The 13,338-nt window shown below is 33.4% G+C and overlaps 1 non-coding gene across 1 annotated transcript; it reads left to right on the top strand.

Moving 5' to 3' along the window:
- The first annotated feature begins 2,311 nt into the window (after nt 1-2,311).
- On the top strand, nt 2,312-2,479 carry LOC116155828 (U1 spliceosomal RNA). The gene has a single exon (XR_004139723.1). It is a non-coding gene; the product is annotated as a U1 spliceosomal RNA (small nuclear RNA).
- The last annotated feature ends 10,859 nt before the right edge of the window (nt 2,480-13,338 follow it).

Here is a 13,338-nt window from a genome sequence, read left to right as displayed (position 1 = left end):
CAAACATTTTCTTTCATTGATTTACATGTTCATTAAATAATTTAATACTGTCTACTTTGTAAAGCTACTGTTACTAATTTTATTGAATTCAGTGTTACTAATTATATGAAAATTAGATTATAAAAGAGTCAAAGAATAGTAATTCCAGTAATGTAGAACAAAAACTAGCTAAAACAAACTTAGACCTAAAATATTTATATCTATACACACACATATATTAAAATTTGCACATAAAGAGTTCATACTACAATTTAAATATTTATAATTTCCAATAGGAAATATAGATGTAACAGTAAAATGTTCATAATATGATGCAAATATATTATAATACATGACAACTTAATAATAATGAAATATTCGAGAGAATGTGACACTAAGTTCAGCATTTACAAAAATACTTAATTGCTAATCAAAATAAAAACTTATAATTCCTCCCTGTAGATATCAAAGCATATTTAAAAGTAGTCTCAAAAATAATATAGAACATAAAGATCACAAGAGATTGGTTCCCCATCTGATATGATTGCTCAATTGAAATGATTGGCCAGAAAGCAATTCCTGAATCTTGACTGAGATTTTATTATTCTCTTCAGCTAATCATTTGGCTCATAAAATGACAATTGTTGAGGAGACCTTTTGAAGTTGGCCAGTCCACACTTATTTATATCCTGACATCCACCAGAGTCAGTTGTACATAACCAACTTGAATAGAGAATAATTAAATCACTGGGGATATTTCAACTATAGGATATCTTGGGAAATTCACATACTTAATAATGGAGAAAAAAATTGCTAGATTTCTTTATGGTGAACACTTATAATTAATACAATTGGGCATTTAAATTGATATTTTAATAGATTAGGCACTAACTTTAGATTAGCTTCAGTGAAGACTGCAGAATCAAGAAAATAACTTGGATAACTTTTAGAAAGTTAATTCTAGTTTTTCCTTGCTCTCTATTAGAGACAAATATTGAAAATGCACTGTATTCCAAAAGTTAATTAGTATTAAGAAATATAACCTATATAGCCATATACTTGATATTTTATTCTTTTCAGTTTCTAATCATGTATTGTTTCAAATCACATTTAGATAATGCTTTTCCTTGTTCTTGAATAGCAAATTGATTATTTTTAATCCCTGATAATATATTTTCAGTTATTATTACATTCTTCTGTTTCATACATTCAGAGAAGAACAGCAATCATTAAGACTTAGTTTGATTTCGTTTTCTGTTTTAAGTGTCAGGTATAAAAAAATACTTTACAGCACAGCTATAAACCGTGTCAATATGATTAAAGGAGCAGTTGTTTTTGCTATAAATAGTATTCTCTAGCAACTCAGGAGTTCTGCAGATGACATTTACCCTACTAAAGCAATAAAAATAATCATGTGGTGGAAAATTTACATCTCATAAGAAAAAAACCCGGTAAATTCTAAATTAAGTTAGTGTTGAAACTTTCTATCTTCTTTTTTTCCATTAAAAATGTATTTGATATAACAGAGGTTGCTGTCTAAGATTAGTATTCAAAAAATGCCTCTGTGCTTACTTAGCTGCCTCAGCACTTTAGTACTAAAGTTAAAAATAAGTAATAAAAACCAAATGAGATTGTTCAGTAGGTGCAGCTGGTCACTATTACAGAATCACAGTATGAGCAATATTGTTCACAAAGTATTCCTGTCTCTGAACATTTTCTTACAAGCATTCCCACTACTCAATATCTAATAATATGCCTATTCTGTAAATTAGTCAGGTTTAGTATTATAGATATGAGTGTTAGCAATGTTTTGTATCATTGAAAAGGTCCTAAATAGATTGAAACCTAGTTTATCCACAAAGAAAAGAAGAGAACAAGAAGAAAAAAAGCAGATCATAGGGCTTTAGAATCTTTGATTACTTATTGATGGTAAGTTTTATTTCCAGAATGAAGAAAATTGCATCTACAGTGCTGATTCCAGCTACACTAAGGAAAGAATTGCATTTAATTGGAAGTCATTTCCTCTGAAATTATTTCCAACCCTAGGTCAACAATTTCATATAATCTACTTGCTGGAGGGTATATTTTAGTTGCCTGATTAGACTACATTACCTGGATACACCTTGGAAGTCACTGAACACTTAACCCTCTGGTGTTTAAGTTATTTTGCAGAATAATGGACTATAAATAAATGTAGCTATGCTTATGCTAAAAGTTAAAACTAGAAAACTGAGCACACTTTTCTGCATAGGTATTCAGAATAAAAGCAATCTAAGTCAGGATTTCATCAAAATTTTTGTATAGCATTTCTGTTTAAAAATGACAGTAGGGGATACATACTTGGTAGGGGAGGTACCATGATCCTGAAGGTGGTTTTCCCAGGGCAAGGCTTATCCACTGCACTCTGGATGTGCTGACGCCTATGATTTCCCCAAATGTGGGAAACTCAACTGCTTAATTTGTGGTAGGAGGGGACTGTGTTAATTCACACTTTCCTCTGGGGGAAAAAAAAAATGACAGTAGGGGGAAGATGCATGAGACATTGCATAATAATGAATCAGCCTTTTGGAGCACTAATGCACATTTGGAGATAGATAAGTAGATAGAACACCATTAACAAAGCCAGTGGAAGGATTTCACTTCCACAAAGATGCAAGAAACATATTTTTGAATACTTCTCATATTGAGTACCCCTAAGACCCCTAGACATTATATTAAAACCAATCTAAGACTTTGAAAAGGTAAGATAAGAAGGCAGAATGATGGCTAAGGGCCTTGCAACTGAACTGGTGAGTTCCTTAAGTATTGTTTTTGCCAAGATTCCCGGACTTGGTGCTGAAAGAGCTACCGACCCAGAGATGCAAATGGCAGCACCAAAAAACAAGCACAACAAAAAAACGAAACCAAAAAAAAAAAAATCCAGGAAAGGGACAGCTTAAGAAGACAGAAATCTTTTAGACAATAACTGCTAGATTGCAGACAAACAGCACCAGAAATACCGCCCCCCCCCATCCAAACCACCAAAGGTTGAGTAAAGAGGCAAGATTTCCACCCCTCACAGAGCTATAATGCAGCTCTTCAATCCACCCCTCACACATGCCCGGGTGGTATCCCAGAGACATACAAACTAAAAAGAAAATATGGAAAGCAGTGAGACAGAAACAAAGCCTCACCTCCTAGGGAAAAACAACTCAAATGAAAGTAGATTTCTCATTAGAAACCGTGGAGACTAGAAGGAAGTGGTACCTCATTTTTCAAGCCCTTAAAGAAAAGAACTGGTAACACAGAATCCTTTATCAAGTTAAAATGTCCTTCAGGAATGAAAAGGAAATCAAGATATTTCAAATAAAGAAAAACTCTGAGAATCTGTTGCCAGTAAACTCACCCTTAAAGAATGGGTAAGGAGGAAACTTGAAACATCCGGAAGGAATAAAGAACGATAGGGAAAAGTAAGTACAGGTGAATAGAATAGATTTTCCTTCCTTTGAGTTTTCAAAATTTTGCCTGCTGGTTGAAGCAAGAATTATAGCAATGCCTGACTGATGTAGTTCTAAATGTATATAGGATAAACACTTGAAGCAATTATAAACAGGGAAGAGTAAAGGAATGATAAGAGAAGTAAGGTTTCTACACTTCATTCAAGCTCTAAAATGATAGCAACAATACATTCTAATTAACATAATGTAATAAATACGTGTGTATACATAACATGTATTTTGTCTGATATAATGTAATACTTAAATATGGTGTATATATATACATTGTATCTGAACTAATGTAATACTTAAAGCAACCACTAGAAAAGCTATGAAAAGAGACAGACTAAAAAAATAACCCACTAAAAATAAATCAAAATGGAATTCTACTAAGAGTTAAAGAAACTCACAAGAAGGCAGAGGGGAAAAACAGAGGAACCAAAAAATCCACAAACCTCCCCCCTACCCTGCAAAATTTAAGTAGCATACTTACATTCTAATATGCAATAATTATATTAAGTGCAATTAGTCTAAATTTGCCAATTGAGAAAGAGATTAGCAAAATGGATGTAAAACATGACCCAACTGCATACTGTTTAAAAGAAACTCACTTCAATTATAACAAATTAGGCAGGTGAAAGTAAAAGGATAGAAATAGATATCTCAAGCAAACATTAATAAAAAGAAAGTGGGAATACTTGGACTGCTATCTCTTTAGAGCAAAGAAAATTACTCCATACAGAGAGGGACTTCTATGTAATGATAAACGTGTCAATCCATCAAAAACACATTATTGTCCTAAATGTGTCTGCACCAAACAACTGAGCTGTAAAATATGACAAGAAAACTGATAGGACTAGAAAGATAAATAGAAAAGTACATAATTAAAGCATATCAACACCTTGATTTTGGAATGGGAATTTCTGCAACTTATACTGTGCCATCCTGTGATGGTATTTTAAAACAGATAACGTGTCTTCTAGTTTTGAAAATTTTGCCTGAGGATGGACTGTAACCATAGTCTCATCCATATCTGATTTGAATTCTTTAGATGATCAGAAGGAAGGAGACTGATACACACAGGCATAAGAAAACATAAACGTGGATCTGAGAAAGGTTTGAAAATACCAGTTTTGAAAATTGAAGTGATGCACCCAGAAGCCAAGGAATCCCTCCACCCACCAGGAGCTGAAGGAGGGAGGCAAGTAACAGATTGCACCCCACAGCCCCCAGGAGGAGTGTGACTCTGCCAAACCTTGGTTTCAGTCCAGCAGGACTGATTTCAGACTTCTGCTCTCCCAACATGTGAGAGAATACATTTTTGTTGCTCAAAGCCACTGAATCCATGGTAATTTGTTACAGCACCAGTAAGAGACTGATATAGATACCATCAACCAACAGAACCTAATCAACATTTATAGAACATCTCATCCAACAACAGAATAAAAATTCCTTGCAAGTTCCCATGGGACATGCACGAAGATAGATCATATCCTGAAACAAATCTCAATAAATATAAAAGAATTTAAATCATACAGGATATGGTCATCACCCACAATGGTACTGAAGTAGAAATCGTTAACACAAAAATAATGGGAAAGCCTCCAAACACTTGGAAACTAAACAATACATTTCCAAATCATCCATGGGTTAAAGACAAAGACATATGGAAAAGAAAAAAATTCACTGAAATAAATGTAAAAGAAAAGATTATCAAAATTTCTCAGTCACAACACAAGAGGTGTTGAGAAAGTTACGGCACTTAAATGCACACCACCAGTAAAGAGGAAACGTCATAAATCAATAATCTAGGCTCCTACCTCAAGAACCTAGGAAATGAAGAGCAAAAGAAACTCAAAGCACGCAAAAGGAAGGAAGTAGAGAAACAAATGAAATTTAAAACAGAAAAAAAAGTTGGAAAAAAAACAATAAAATGAAGAGTTGTTTCTTTGAAAAGATCAATGTAATCGACAGACCTTCAGCAACTGACAAAAGGGAATCTCAGGAATGAAACAGGGCAATATAACAGATACTGTAGACATAGAAATTATATTAAAGCAATAATATGAACAACTCTACACATATAAACGTGACAACTTAGATGAAATGGACCTAATTCTCAAAAAGTAAAAACACAGATCACCCAAAATGTTTAGATAACTCAAATAACCCTGTACTTACTATGGAAAATAAATTTGTAATCAATAAAAACAACAATGAAAAAAATCTTCAGGCCTAGATGTCTTCATTAAGGAATTCTGTCAAACCATGAAAGAATTAAGACCAATAGTACATGATCTCCTCTACAAAATACAGGAGGAGGGGCCATTTCAAAGATCATTAATGAAGCTAGTATTATCCTGGTACTATCTTTGTATCAGGATACCAGGTATGAGTGAAGAAAATCACAGAATAATATAAATGTAAAAATCCTTATAAAATATTAGCCAATTGAATTCAAGTATAGATGTATATGTGTGTGTACTTTATATGCATTTATATGTATAAAGAATTTTATACCATAAAATAGTGGAGTTTATTTCAGGAGTGCAAGAGTCTATATTAGAAATATCAATCTATGTATGTTAACTATATGAACATGTTATATAATAAAATTAAATGGCCGTATCAATTGATGAAAGTATTTGACAAAATCCAATACTGATCCGGGTATAAAATTCTCAGAAATAAAGGAATAGAAGGAAACTACTTCTACTGATAAACAGCATTTACAAAAAAATAAGTAAAAACTACTATAATTAACGTGCTTAACAGAAACAAATGGAATGCCTTTCCCTAATATTGGGAACAAAGCAAGCTGTCTGCTCTCATCACTCTTAAAGTGCTGGAAGTTCTAGGCAGTGCAACAGGCAAGAAAAGAAGTAAGTGGCATACAGACTGAAAGAAGAAATCAAAGTCTATTTATAGATGGCATAATTATCTACATAGAAAATCAAAATGCATTTACCAAAAATTCCTGAAATTAATAAAAGAGCCCTGTATGTTCACTGCATACAGGATAAGCATTCAAAACTCAGTTGCATTCTTGTATACTAGCAATCAACACAGATTATGAAATTAACAATGTAATACCATTTATAATTGCTCAAAAGTGAGAAAAATTAGGTGGAAATTTAGCAAAACATGTATACGACTTGGATGTTGAAAACTACAAAATGGTGATTCAAAAACCAAAGATCTAAATAAATGGAGAGACATACTGTGAAGGCCTCATAGTAAAGATGTCAGTTCTTCCCCAAACTGATATATATGATTAGTGCAATTCCTGTGAAATTCTCAGCAAGAAATTTTGGCAGTATGGACAAGATTATGCCAAATACATATGGAAAGTCAGGAGAACCAGTATAGTTAAAATAATACTTGAAAAGCAAATAGAATGAGAGGAATCAGTCCACTCAATTTTAAGGCTTATCATATAGCTACAGTAATCAAATATGTGTGGGTTTTCAGAGGGATAGAGACAGACCTTGTGAGAATAAAGAGTCCAGAAATAGACCCACACAAATATGCTCAAATAACTTGAACAAAAATACAGAACTCAATGAAGGCAAGATAATCTTTTCAGTAAATTATTCTAGAGCAAGGTTATATCCATACATAGACAAAATAAAGGGGGAAAACCATGACCTATGTCTCACTTCTTTTAAAAATAATAACTCAAAATAAATCATGGACAGAAATGTAAAATGTAAAACTACAAAATTTCCACGCAAAAAAAATTAGAATCTCAAGAATTTAGGGCTGCTCAAAATGTTCTTTTACATGACATTATTCATGAAAGCAAAAAATGAAAACTGGACTTCATCAAAATTATGAACTTTTACTCTGTGAAAGACCTTGTTAAAAGATAACACAAACTACAGAGTAGGAAAAAATATTCTCAAACCACATATCCTATACAGAGTGTGTGTGTGTGTGTGTGTGTGTGTATGTATATATGATATAAATCTTAAAAAACAAGAGTTAAAAAAACGTATCAATTATAAAATAGGAAGAGATTTCACTAAAGAGGATATACAGATATTAAATAAGCACCAAAAAGATGTTCAATATCATTAACCATTAAGAAAATACAAATTAAAACTGCGATAATGTATTACCACTCACTAATCAGAATGGCTAAAATAAGTACTGACAACACCAGATGCTGGCAAGGATACACAGAAACTGGATCACTCATATGTTGCTGGTGGGAATGTAAAATATTACAGCCACTCTGAAAAACAATCATACAGTTTCTCAAAAAACTAAACATGGAGCCACTATAAGATCCAGGAGTTGCACCCCTAGGCATTTATCCCAGAGAAATGAAAACTTACATTCAGACACACCAATATGTAAACGAGTGTATGTAGTTGCTTTAGTCATAATCAAACACACACAATGTCCTTCAATGGGTGAACAGTTAAACAAACTATGGTTTATCCATACCATGGAATACTAGTCAACAATAAAAAGGAATATATATGCAACAATATGGGTTGATATCTAGAGAACTGTGCTGAGTAAAATATGCAAGTCCCAAGGACTACCAACTATATGATTCTACTTATACAATAACCTTGAAATGACAATATTATAGAAAAAGAGACAGTATTACAGACATGTCAGGAAATAGGAGGGTGTGTGGGCAGAAGGGAATTGAGTGTTATAAGAGAGTAATATGGAGGATCCTTGTGATGAAACTGTTCTGCATTTTGACTTCATCAACATTAATATCCTGGTTGTGATACTGTATTACAGTTTCACAAGATGATACCATTGGGGTAACCTGGGTAAAGGGTACACCAGATCTCACTGTATTATTTCTTACAACTTCGTGCCTGTCTATAATTACCTTAATATTAAAAGTTTAATTTCAAACATATTTTTAAAAAGCCAACAGAAGTGGATTTGTAGGAAAGTGAGCCTGAAACACCAATATTCATTATTAACTTGTTGGTTTCTTTGAGATCTTCACTCTGTGAGACAGATATTTAGAATGGAGTTCATTCAGAATTCATTTTGCCTCATAAATGATGTTTTGTCAAAGGTCTATTTAGGCATTGCTTTTTGTAACTGCTATTCAAAAGCTTAAATCCTATAATCATCAGAATGGAAGAAAAGCTAATCAAATATTAGAGGGGAGTTTGATGTTACCAATTTGAGGGTTGTAGAGAAAATATTTTTATGTTTTTGTACAATTAAGTGTCTCTGAGCAAAGTTTACTAGAACATAGGATTGGGGCTAAATGATATGCCTTAGAAGTTAATTTATGACTGATTAGCTAGTGAGAACTCCAAAGAGATTTACTGCTCTAGAGACACATATTTATATTTTCAAAGGGGCATGGGACCCTGGTGACTTCCTTGGGTTGTAAAGCTGGAGGCACTAGTTTTATCTCCCCCTTGAAGAAATTTATTTACATTACGAAGCATGAGGACCAAGGATTCTTCTCATTGTATTTCTAAGTAGACTTAGAAAGGGAGATACCAGCTGCCATTCAACCCTAATAATTGCACAGATTCATTTTTGGAGCATTCCTTACTTATAATCCTGATCTGATACATATGTATGATAGATATGTATTATGTAACATGTAAAAAGTAGCATGATTCACATGTCAGAAATGAGAAAGGCAAGTATATACAGAAAGAATGTGTATGTGTATATACAAGGTATGGAACAGTCCACAAGACTACCATCGTTTGTGACACCAGTGGCAGTGGTCCAGTTGATACCACATGACCCAGAAATCACACTGTGAGACTACCTGGCATTTCAATGGTCCCTAAGTAAACAAAGACTTTTATCAGGCAGGACATTCTTAGGGGTTAATGACTGCCTCCCTGGAACTGAGCACAAAGGCCAGGCTTCTCTTTGGGCAACGTTAAATTCTTTACTTCACAGTATGTATGCATTTTTATACAAGTATACTTCATTTCATTGTGCTTCAATTTATTGCACTTTGCAGATACAGTATTTTTTACAAATTGAATGTCTGCAGTAACCCTGTGCAGAGCAAGTCAATTTATGCTGTTTCTTCAGCAGCATTATTTTTCAATTGAGGTATGTACATATTTTAGACACAAAGCTATAGCATACTTAATAGATTATTTATACTTTGTATATGCACTGGGAAACAAACAGAAAAAATTCAATGACTGTCTTTATTTAGGTATTAGCTTTACTATGGTGATCTGGAACCAAACCTGCAATATCTCCAACATACGCTTACAGATAAAATTTCTATGAAACTTAAGGTTTCCAAAAGATCTGGGCCACATACTTTTCAGAATCTCCCTTTGATTTGTAATAAATTTAAGACCAGTGCTATCAATAACTTCCTTTTATAACTGGGGAAAAAAAGGATTTATACTTTTGTGTGAAGTTGAGATCATGTGTTTCAATATAACTCAACTATTAGAACTTAAAACTTAGATGATCTTAATCAATCTAACTTGTTTATTTCAGTAATGATTGCCCAGAAAATAAGTCCATAAACCAATAAATAATTTTACAATTTGCCTTAGCAAGTTCGTGAAAACCAATTTATCCAGGCAAATAGTTTGCTCATCTGGGCAACAATTGCCCTATTGGGTGATACATTACACAACTAAGGAAACTGCTCACTTTTCAAAAAATAGATTGCTCACCAAGACCTCTTACTATATTCACCAATCCTAAACTTAAATGAAATTATTCATTTGAAAAATACCTTATAGTGAAAAAAAAAAAGAAGCAAAACCCCAAACATCCCATGGTCTGCTTTTTAACCAGTAGGGCGCATTTTAACTGATATTGAGAATGCTTTCAAATAAATTCAAATCACGAAATTATTTTTTAATTATGTAACCAAGGCAAATAAAAATATGTGAAAAATAAGTATCTCTTTTACATTCCCCAAACAATAAATTTAATTAAACCATATCCCTTCCGTTATCCTATATACTGCCATACTCTCTGCCCCTACCTTTCCATCTGACTAATTTACCTACCTTGCTGACCATCCAGGAATTCCCAATGCCTAACTGCCTTTAAAGTTGAGTCATAATTAGAATACAGCAAGCTGCTGATAGCTTATTTTAAGCCCTTGTCTTGTAATAGGTGAGAACTATTTTTAACATCCCCAAACCTAGAAAGATAAACAGAAATTTATAGAAGAATTTAGAATAGTTTTAAGAATATAATCCTGGAAACTCACATGAAAATAATGGATGCCAAATGCAGAGGATGGAAATCCTAAGATTGACTAAGAGATCCTAGTTTGCATACGGAACTAAAATGGTTTCAAAAAACTGAAAATGCTAGATAATATTTTTGGAGATTCTCTCCAACATCTTTCCTGTGAAAGTAGGTTATATTTTAATACAGTCCTGCAAGCAAAGAAAGACGAATCCTTAGATGATTTCAGGAATAGGTTAACTCTTTCATGCAATAGTCAGATGTAAATCCTTAAACAGATGTGTTGAATCTTTCTCTTTGTGTTTTGTGACTAGCCTTAAGCTAGAAAGAGAGAAGTTAAAATGCAGCAAAATCTGAAATGGGGAGAACAAAGTCCTATTGCTAGATCTCTTAACTACTTTCTGAACATTTTTAAAGGGTCTTAGAATAAAAGTACAATAAAACTCAAGAAGAACTGATGCCCAATGGCCTTAAAAACGAAACAGTGAGCTGCTTCCATCCAGTCATTATGTACCAGGGGAGAGAGCCTTTTGAAAAAGACACCTGCAGCAGCTGCAAGCAGAAAATAACAATGGGTAAATAATTGTCCTGTGTTCGCTAAGAAACTGAAGAAGAAATAAAGTTAAGCAACTGATCAATGAAGGTGTTCTGTATGGGAACCTGGTACCCAGTTTCCTGTTTTACCTTTAAAAAATCTTGGAGAAATTTGTGTAAATATTAATCGACAACTCTCTAAATTTTTGATAGAGATAGGTATAGAATATGAACCTTAAACACCTGTCACTGTTACACAAACTCTGCCTCAGTGTTTGTTTCTAATAACCCACAAATGCTTTGCTGCCCCTGCCTGTAATCTTTACACTGGTGTCCCTTTACAACAAGATAATACATATTTACATTTTCTTTTTCTGGAAAACACAACAATATATTGAGACAGTTATGTTTCTGGAGTTTACTGAGGCACTGTCCTACTTTTCAAAGCCTTCAGCCAAGGAAGGACCCTGAGGATCTTTAGATTTCACTGAAATACTAGCAGTATCCTAGTATGTAAGTGACTTCTTGGTGTGTTCTAAATATGAGGTGATCTCTAAGATTGATTACAGTGATCTACCTGCTTTTTTAGCTCAGAAAGAACTTACAGATTCATGCTTTAATAGTATCAAAAGAAATAGGTCCCCTAGGATATGATGTATACCTGAGGGGTAAATTCCTAAATGTTTGGAAATGTATCCAAACATTTCCATTCAAATCTCCTTTTACTACCAAAAGGTAAAACTCAGAAGTGCCCTAGCATCTTTCAGACAATTGTCCACATTCCAAGTACATTTATGAAAAATTCCTCCCCTAGGAAATTTTGCATTTTGAAGTAACATACTCTGTGATAGGAACAGAAAAAATATGAGGCAGCACACAATACAACAAATCTAAACTCACCCCTAGAATATGTCTCCTTGCCAGACAGAAATCTCTGTTGAGGTTGCAAAACTCATCACTTACTCAGCTTGCTGAGTATCTAGAAATAATAGATAATATATTCACTGATAGTAGAAATGCTTTTATGGTATCCCATAATTTGGAATATTACAAAGACCATGAGATTTCTTGATCTCAGAGAAAAGAATAAAGATCTTTTAAGTGCTCTAATGCCTATATTTATAAGGGTAAAAGGCTTATACAAAAAGGAGTAACAGCCAGGAAGTGCCTTTGCTGATCTTCATACCAGATAGGCGGCAATCACTAAGACCTTGCCTGGTAATACTCCAAAGTGCTCTTTGGAGAGTTTCAAAGAACCCATTATGGTTCAGCAATTTTCTCCTGAATCAGAAAAGAGATATTTGGGAAAATACCATTATACCTAACATGATGATCATCTCTAGGGCTTTTAGGACAGATTTGACAATACCAGAGGGCATGAAATGGAATCTTGCAAAGAATTTACATCAAATTACCCACCATAGCAAAAACAAATTGCCAGTATACTCAAATCACCATCAGTAATCTGCAGAAATCATCTTAACAACACTGAAACCCTTTGCCTACTAAACCCAAATCCCCCATTCCCCTAGCCCTTGATAAATAGCTTTCTACTTCTCTTTAATTTTAACTACTTTACATGCTTCATATAGATGAACTCATACAGTATTTGTCCTTTTGTGACTGGATTATTTTACTTATCCTTGAGTCCTTGAGATTCATTCATGATGTAGCATGTAACAGGATTTCCTTCCTTTTTAAGATTATTTTTAAATTGGGTTACTTGTTTATTGTTTTTGGGTTGTAGAAGTTCCCTGTATTGACATTAACTCCTTAGATATACAATATACAGTTATTTTCTCCTATGGGTTTATTTTTCATTCTGTTGATTTTTTTTTTTTTTGGATATGTGGAAGTTTGTAAGTCTTGTGTAGTCCCATTTGTCTGTTTTTTGTTGTTGCTGCCTTTACTTTTGCTTTCAAATCAAAAGAATCATTGCCAAATCCAAGCTGCAAAAGCTTTTAACCTATGTTTTCTTCTAAAATTTTAATAGTATAGGTCTTATATTAGGTCTTTATTCTGAGTAATTTTTTGTATAGGGTATAAGGTAAGTTTCCAACTGCATTCTTTTTCATGTGTATATTCAGTTTTCCCAACACCATTTGTTGAAGAGACTGTGTTTCTTCATTGTCTATTCTTGGCACCTTGTCAAAAATCACTGGGA

Source organism: Camelus dromedarius, chromosome 2, assembly GCF_036321535.1.
Source record: "Camelus dromedarius isolate mCamDro1 chromosome 2, mCamDro1.pat, whole genome shotgun sequence".
In the NCBI taxonomy this organism is placed as follows: Eukaryota; Metazoa; Chordata; class Mammalia; order Artiodactyla; family Camelidae; genus Camelus; species Camelus dromedarius.
The sequence above is the reverse complement of the archived record's forward strand: the minus strand, read 5'-3'. Positions and strand labels throughout refer to the sequence as shown.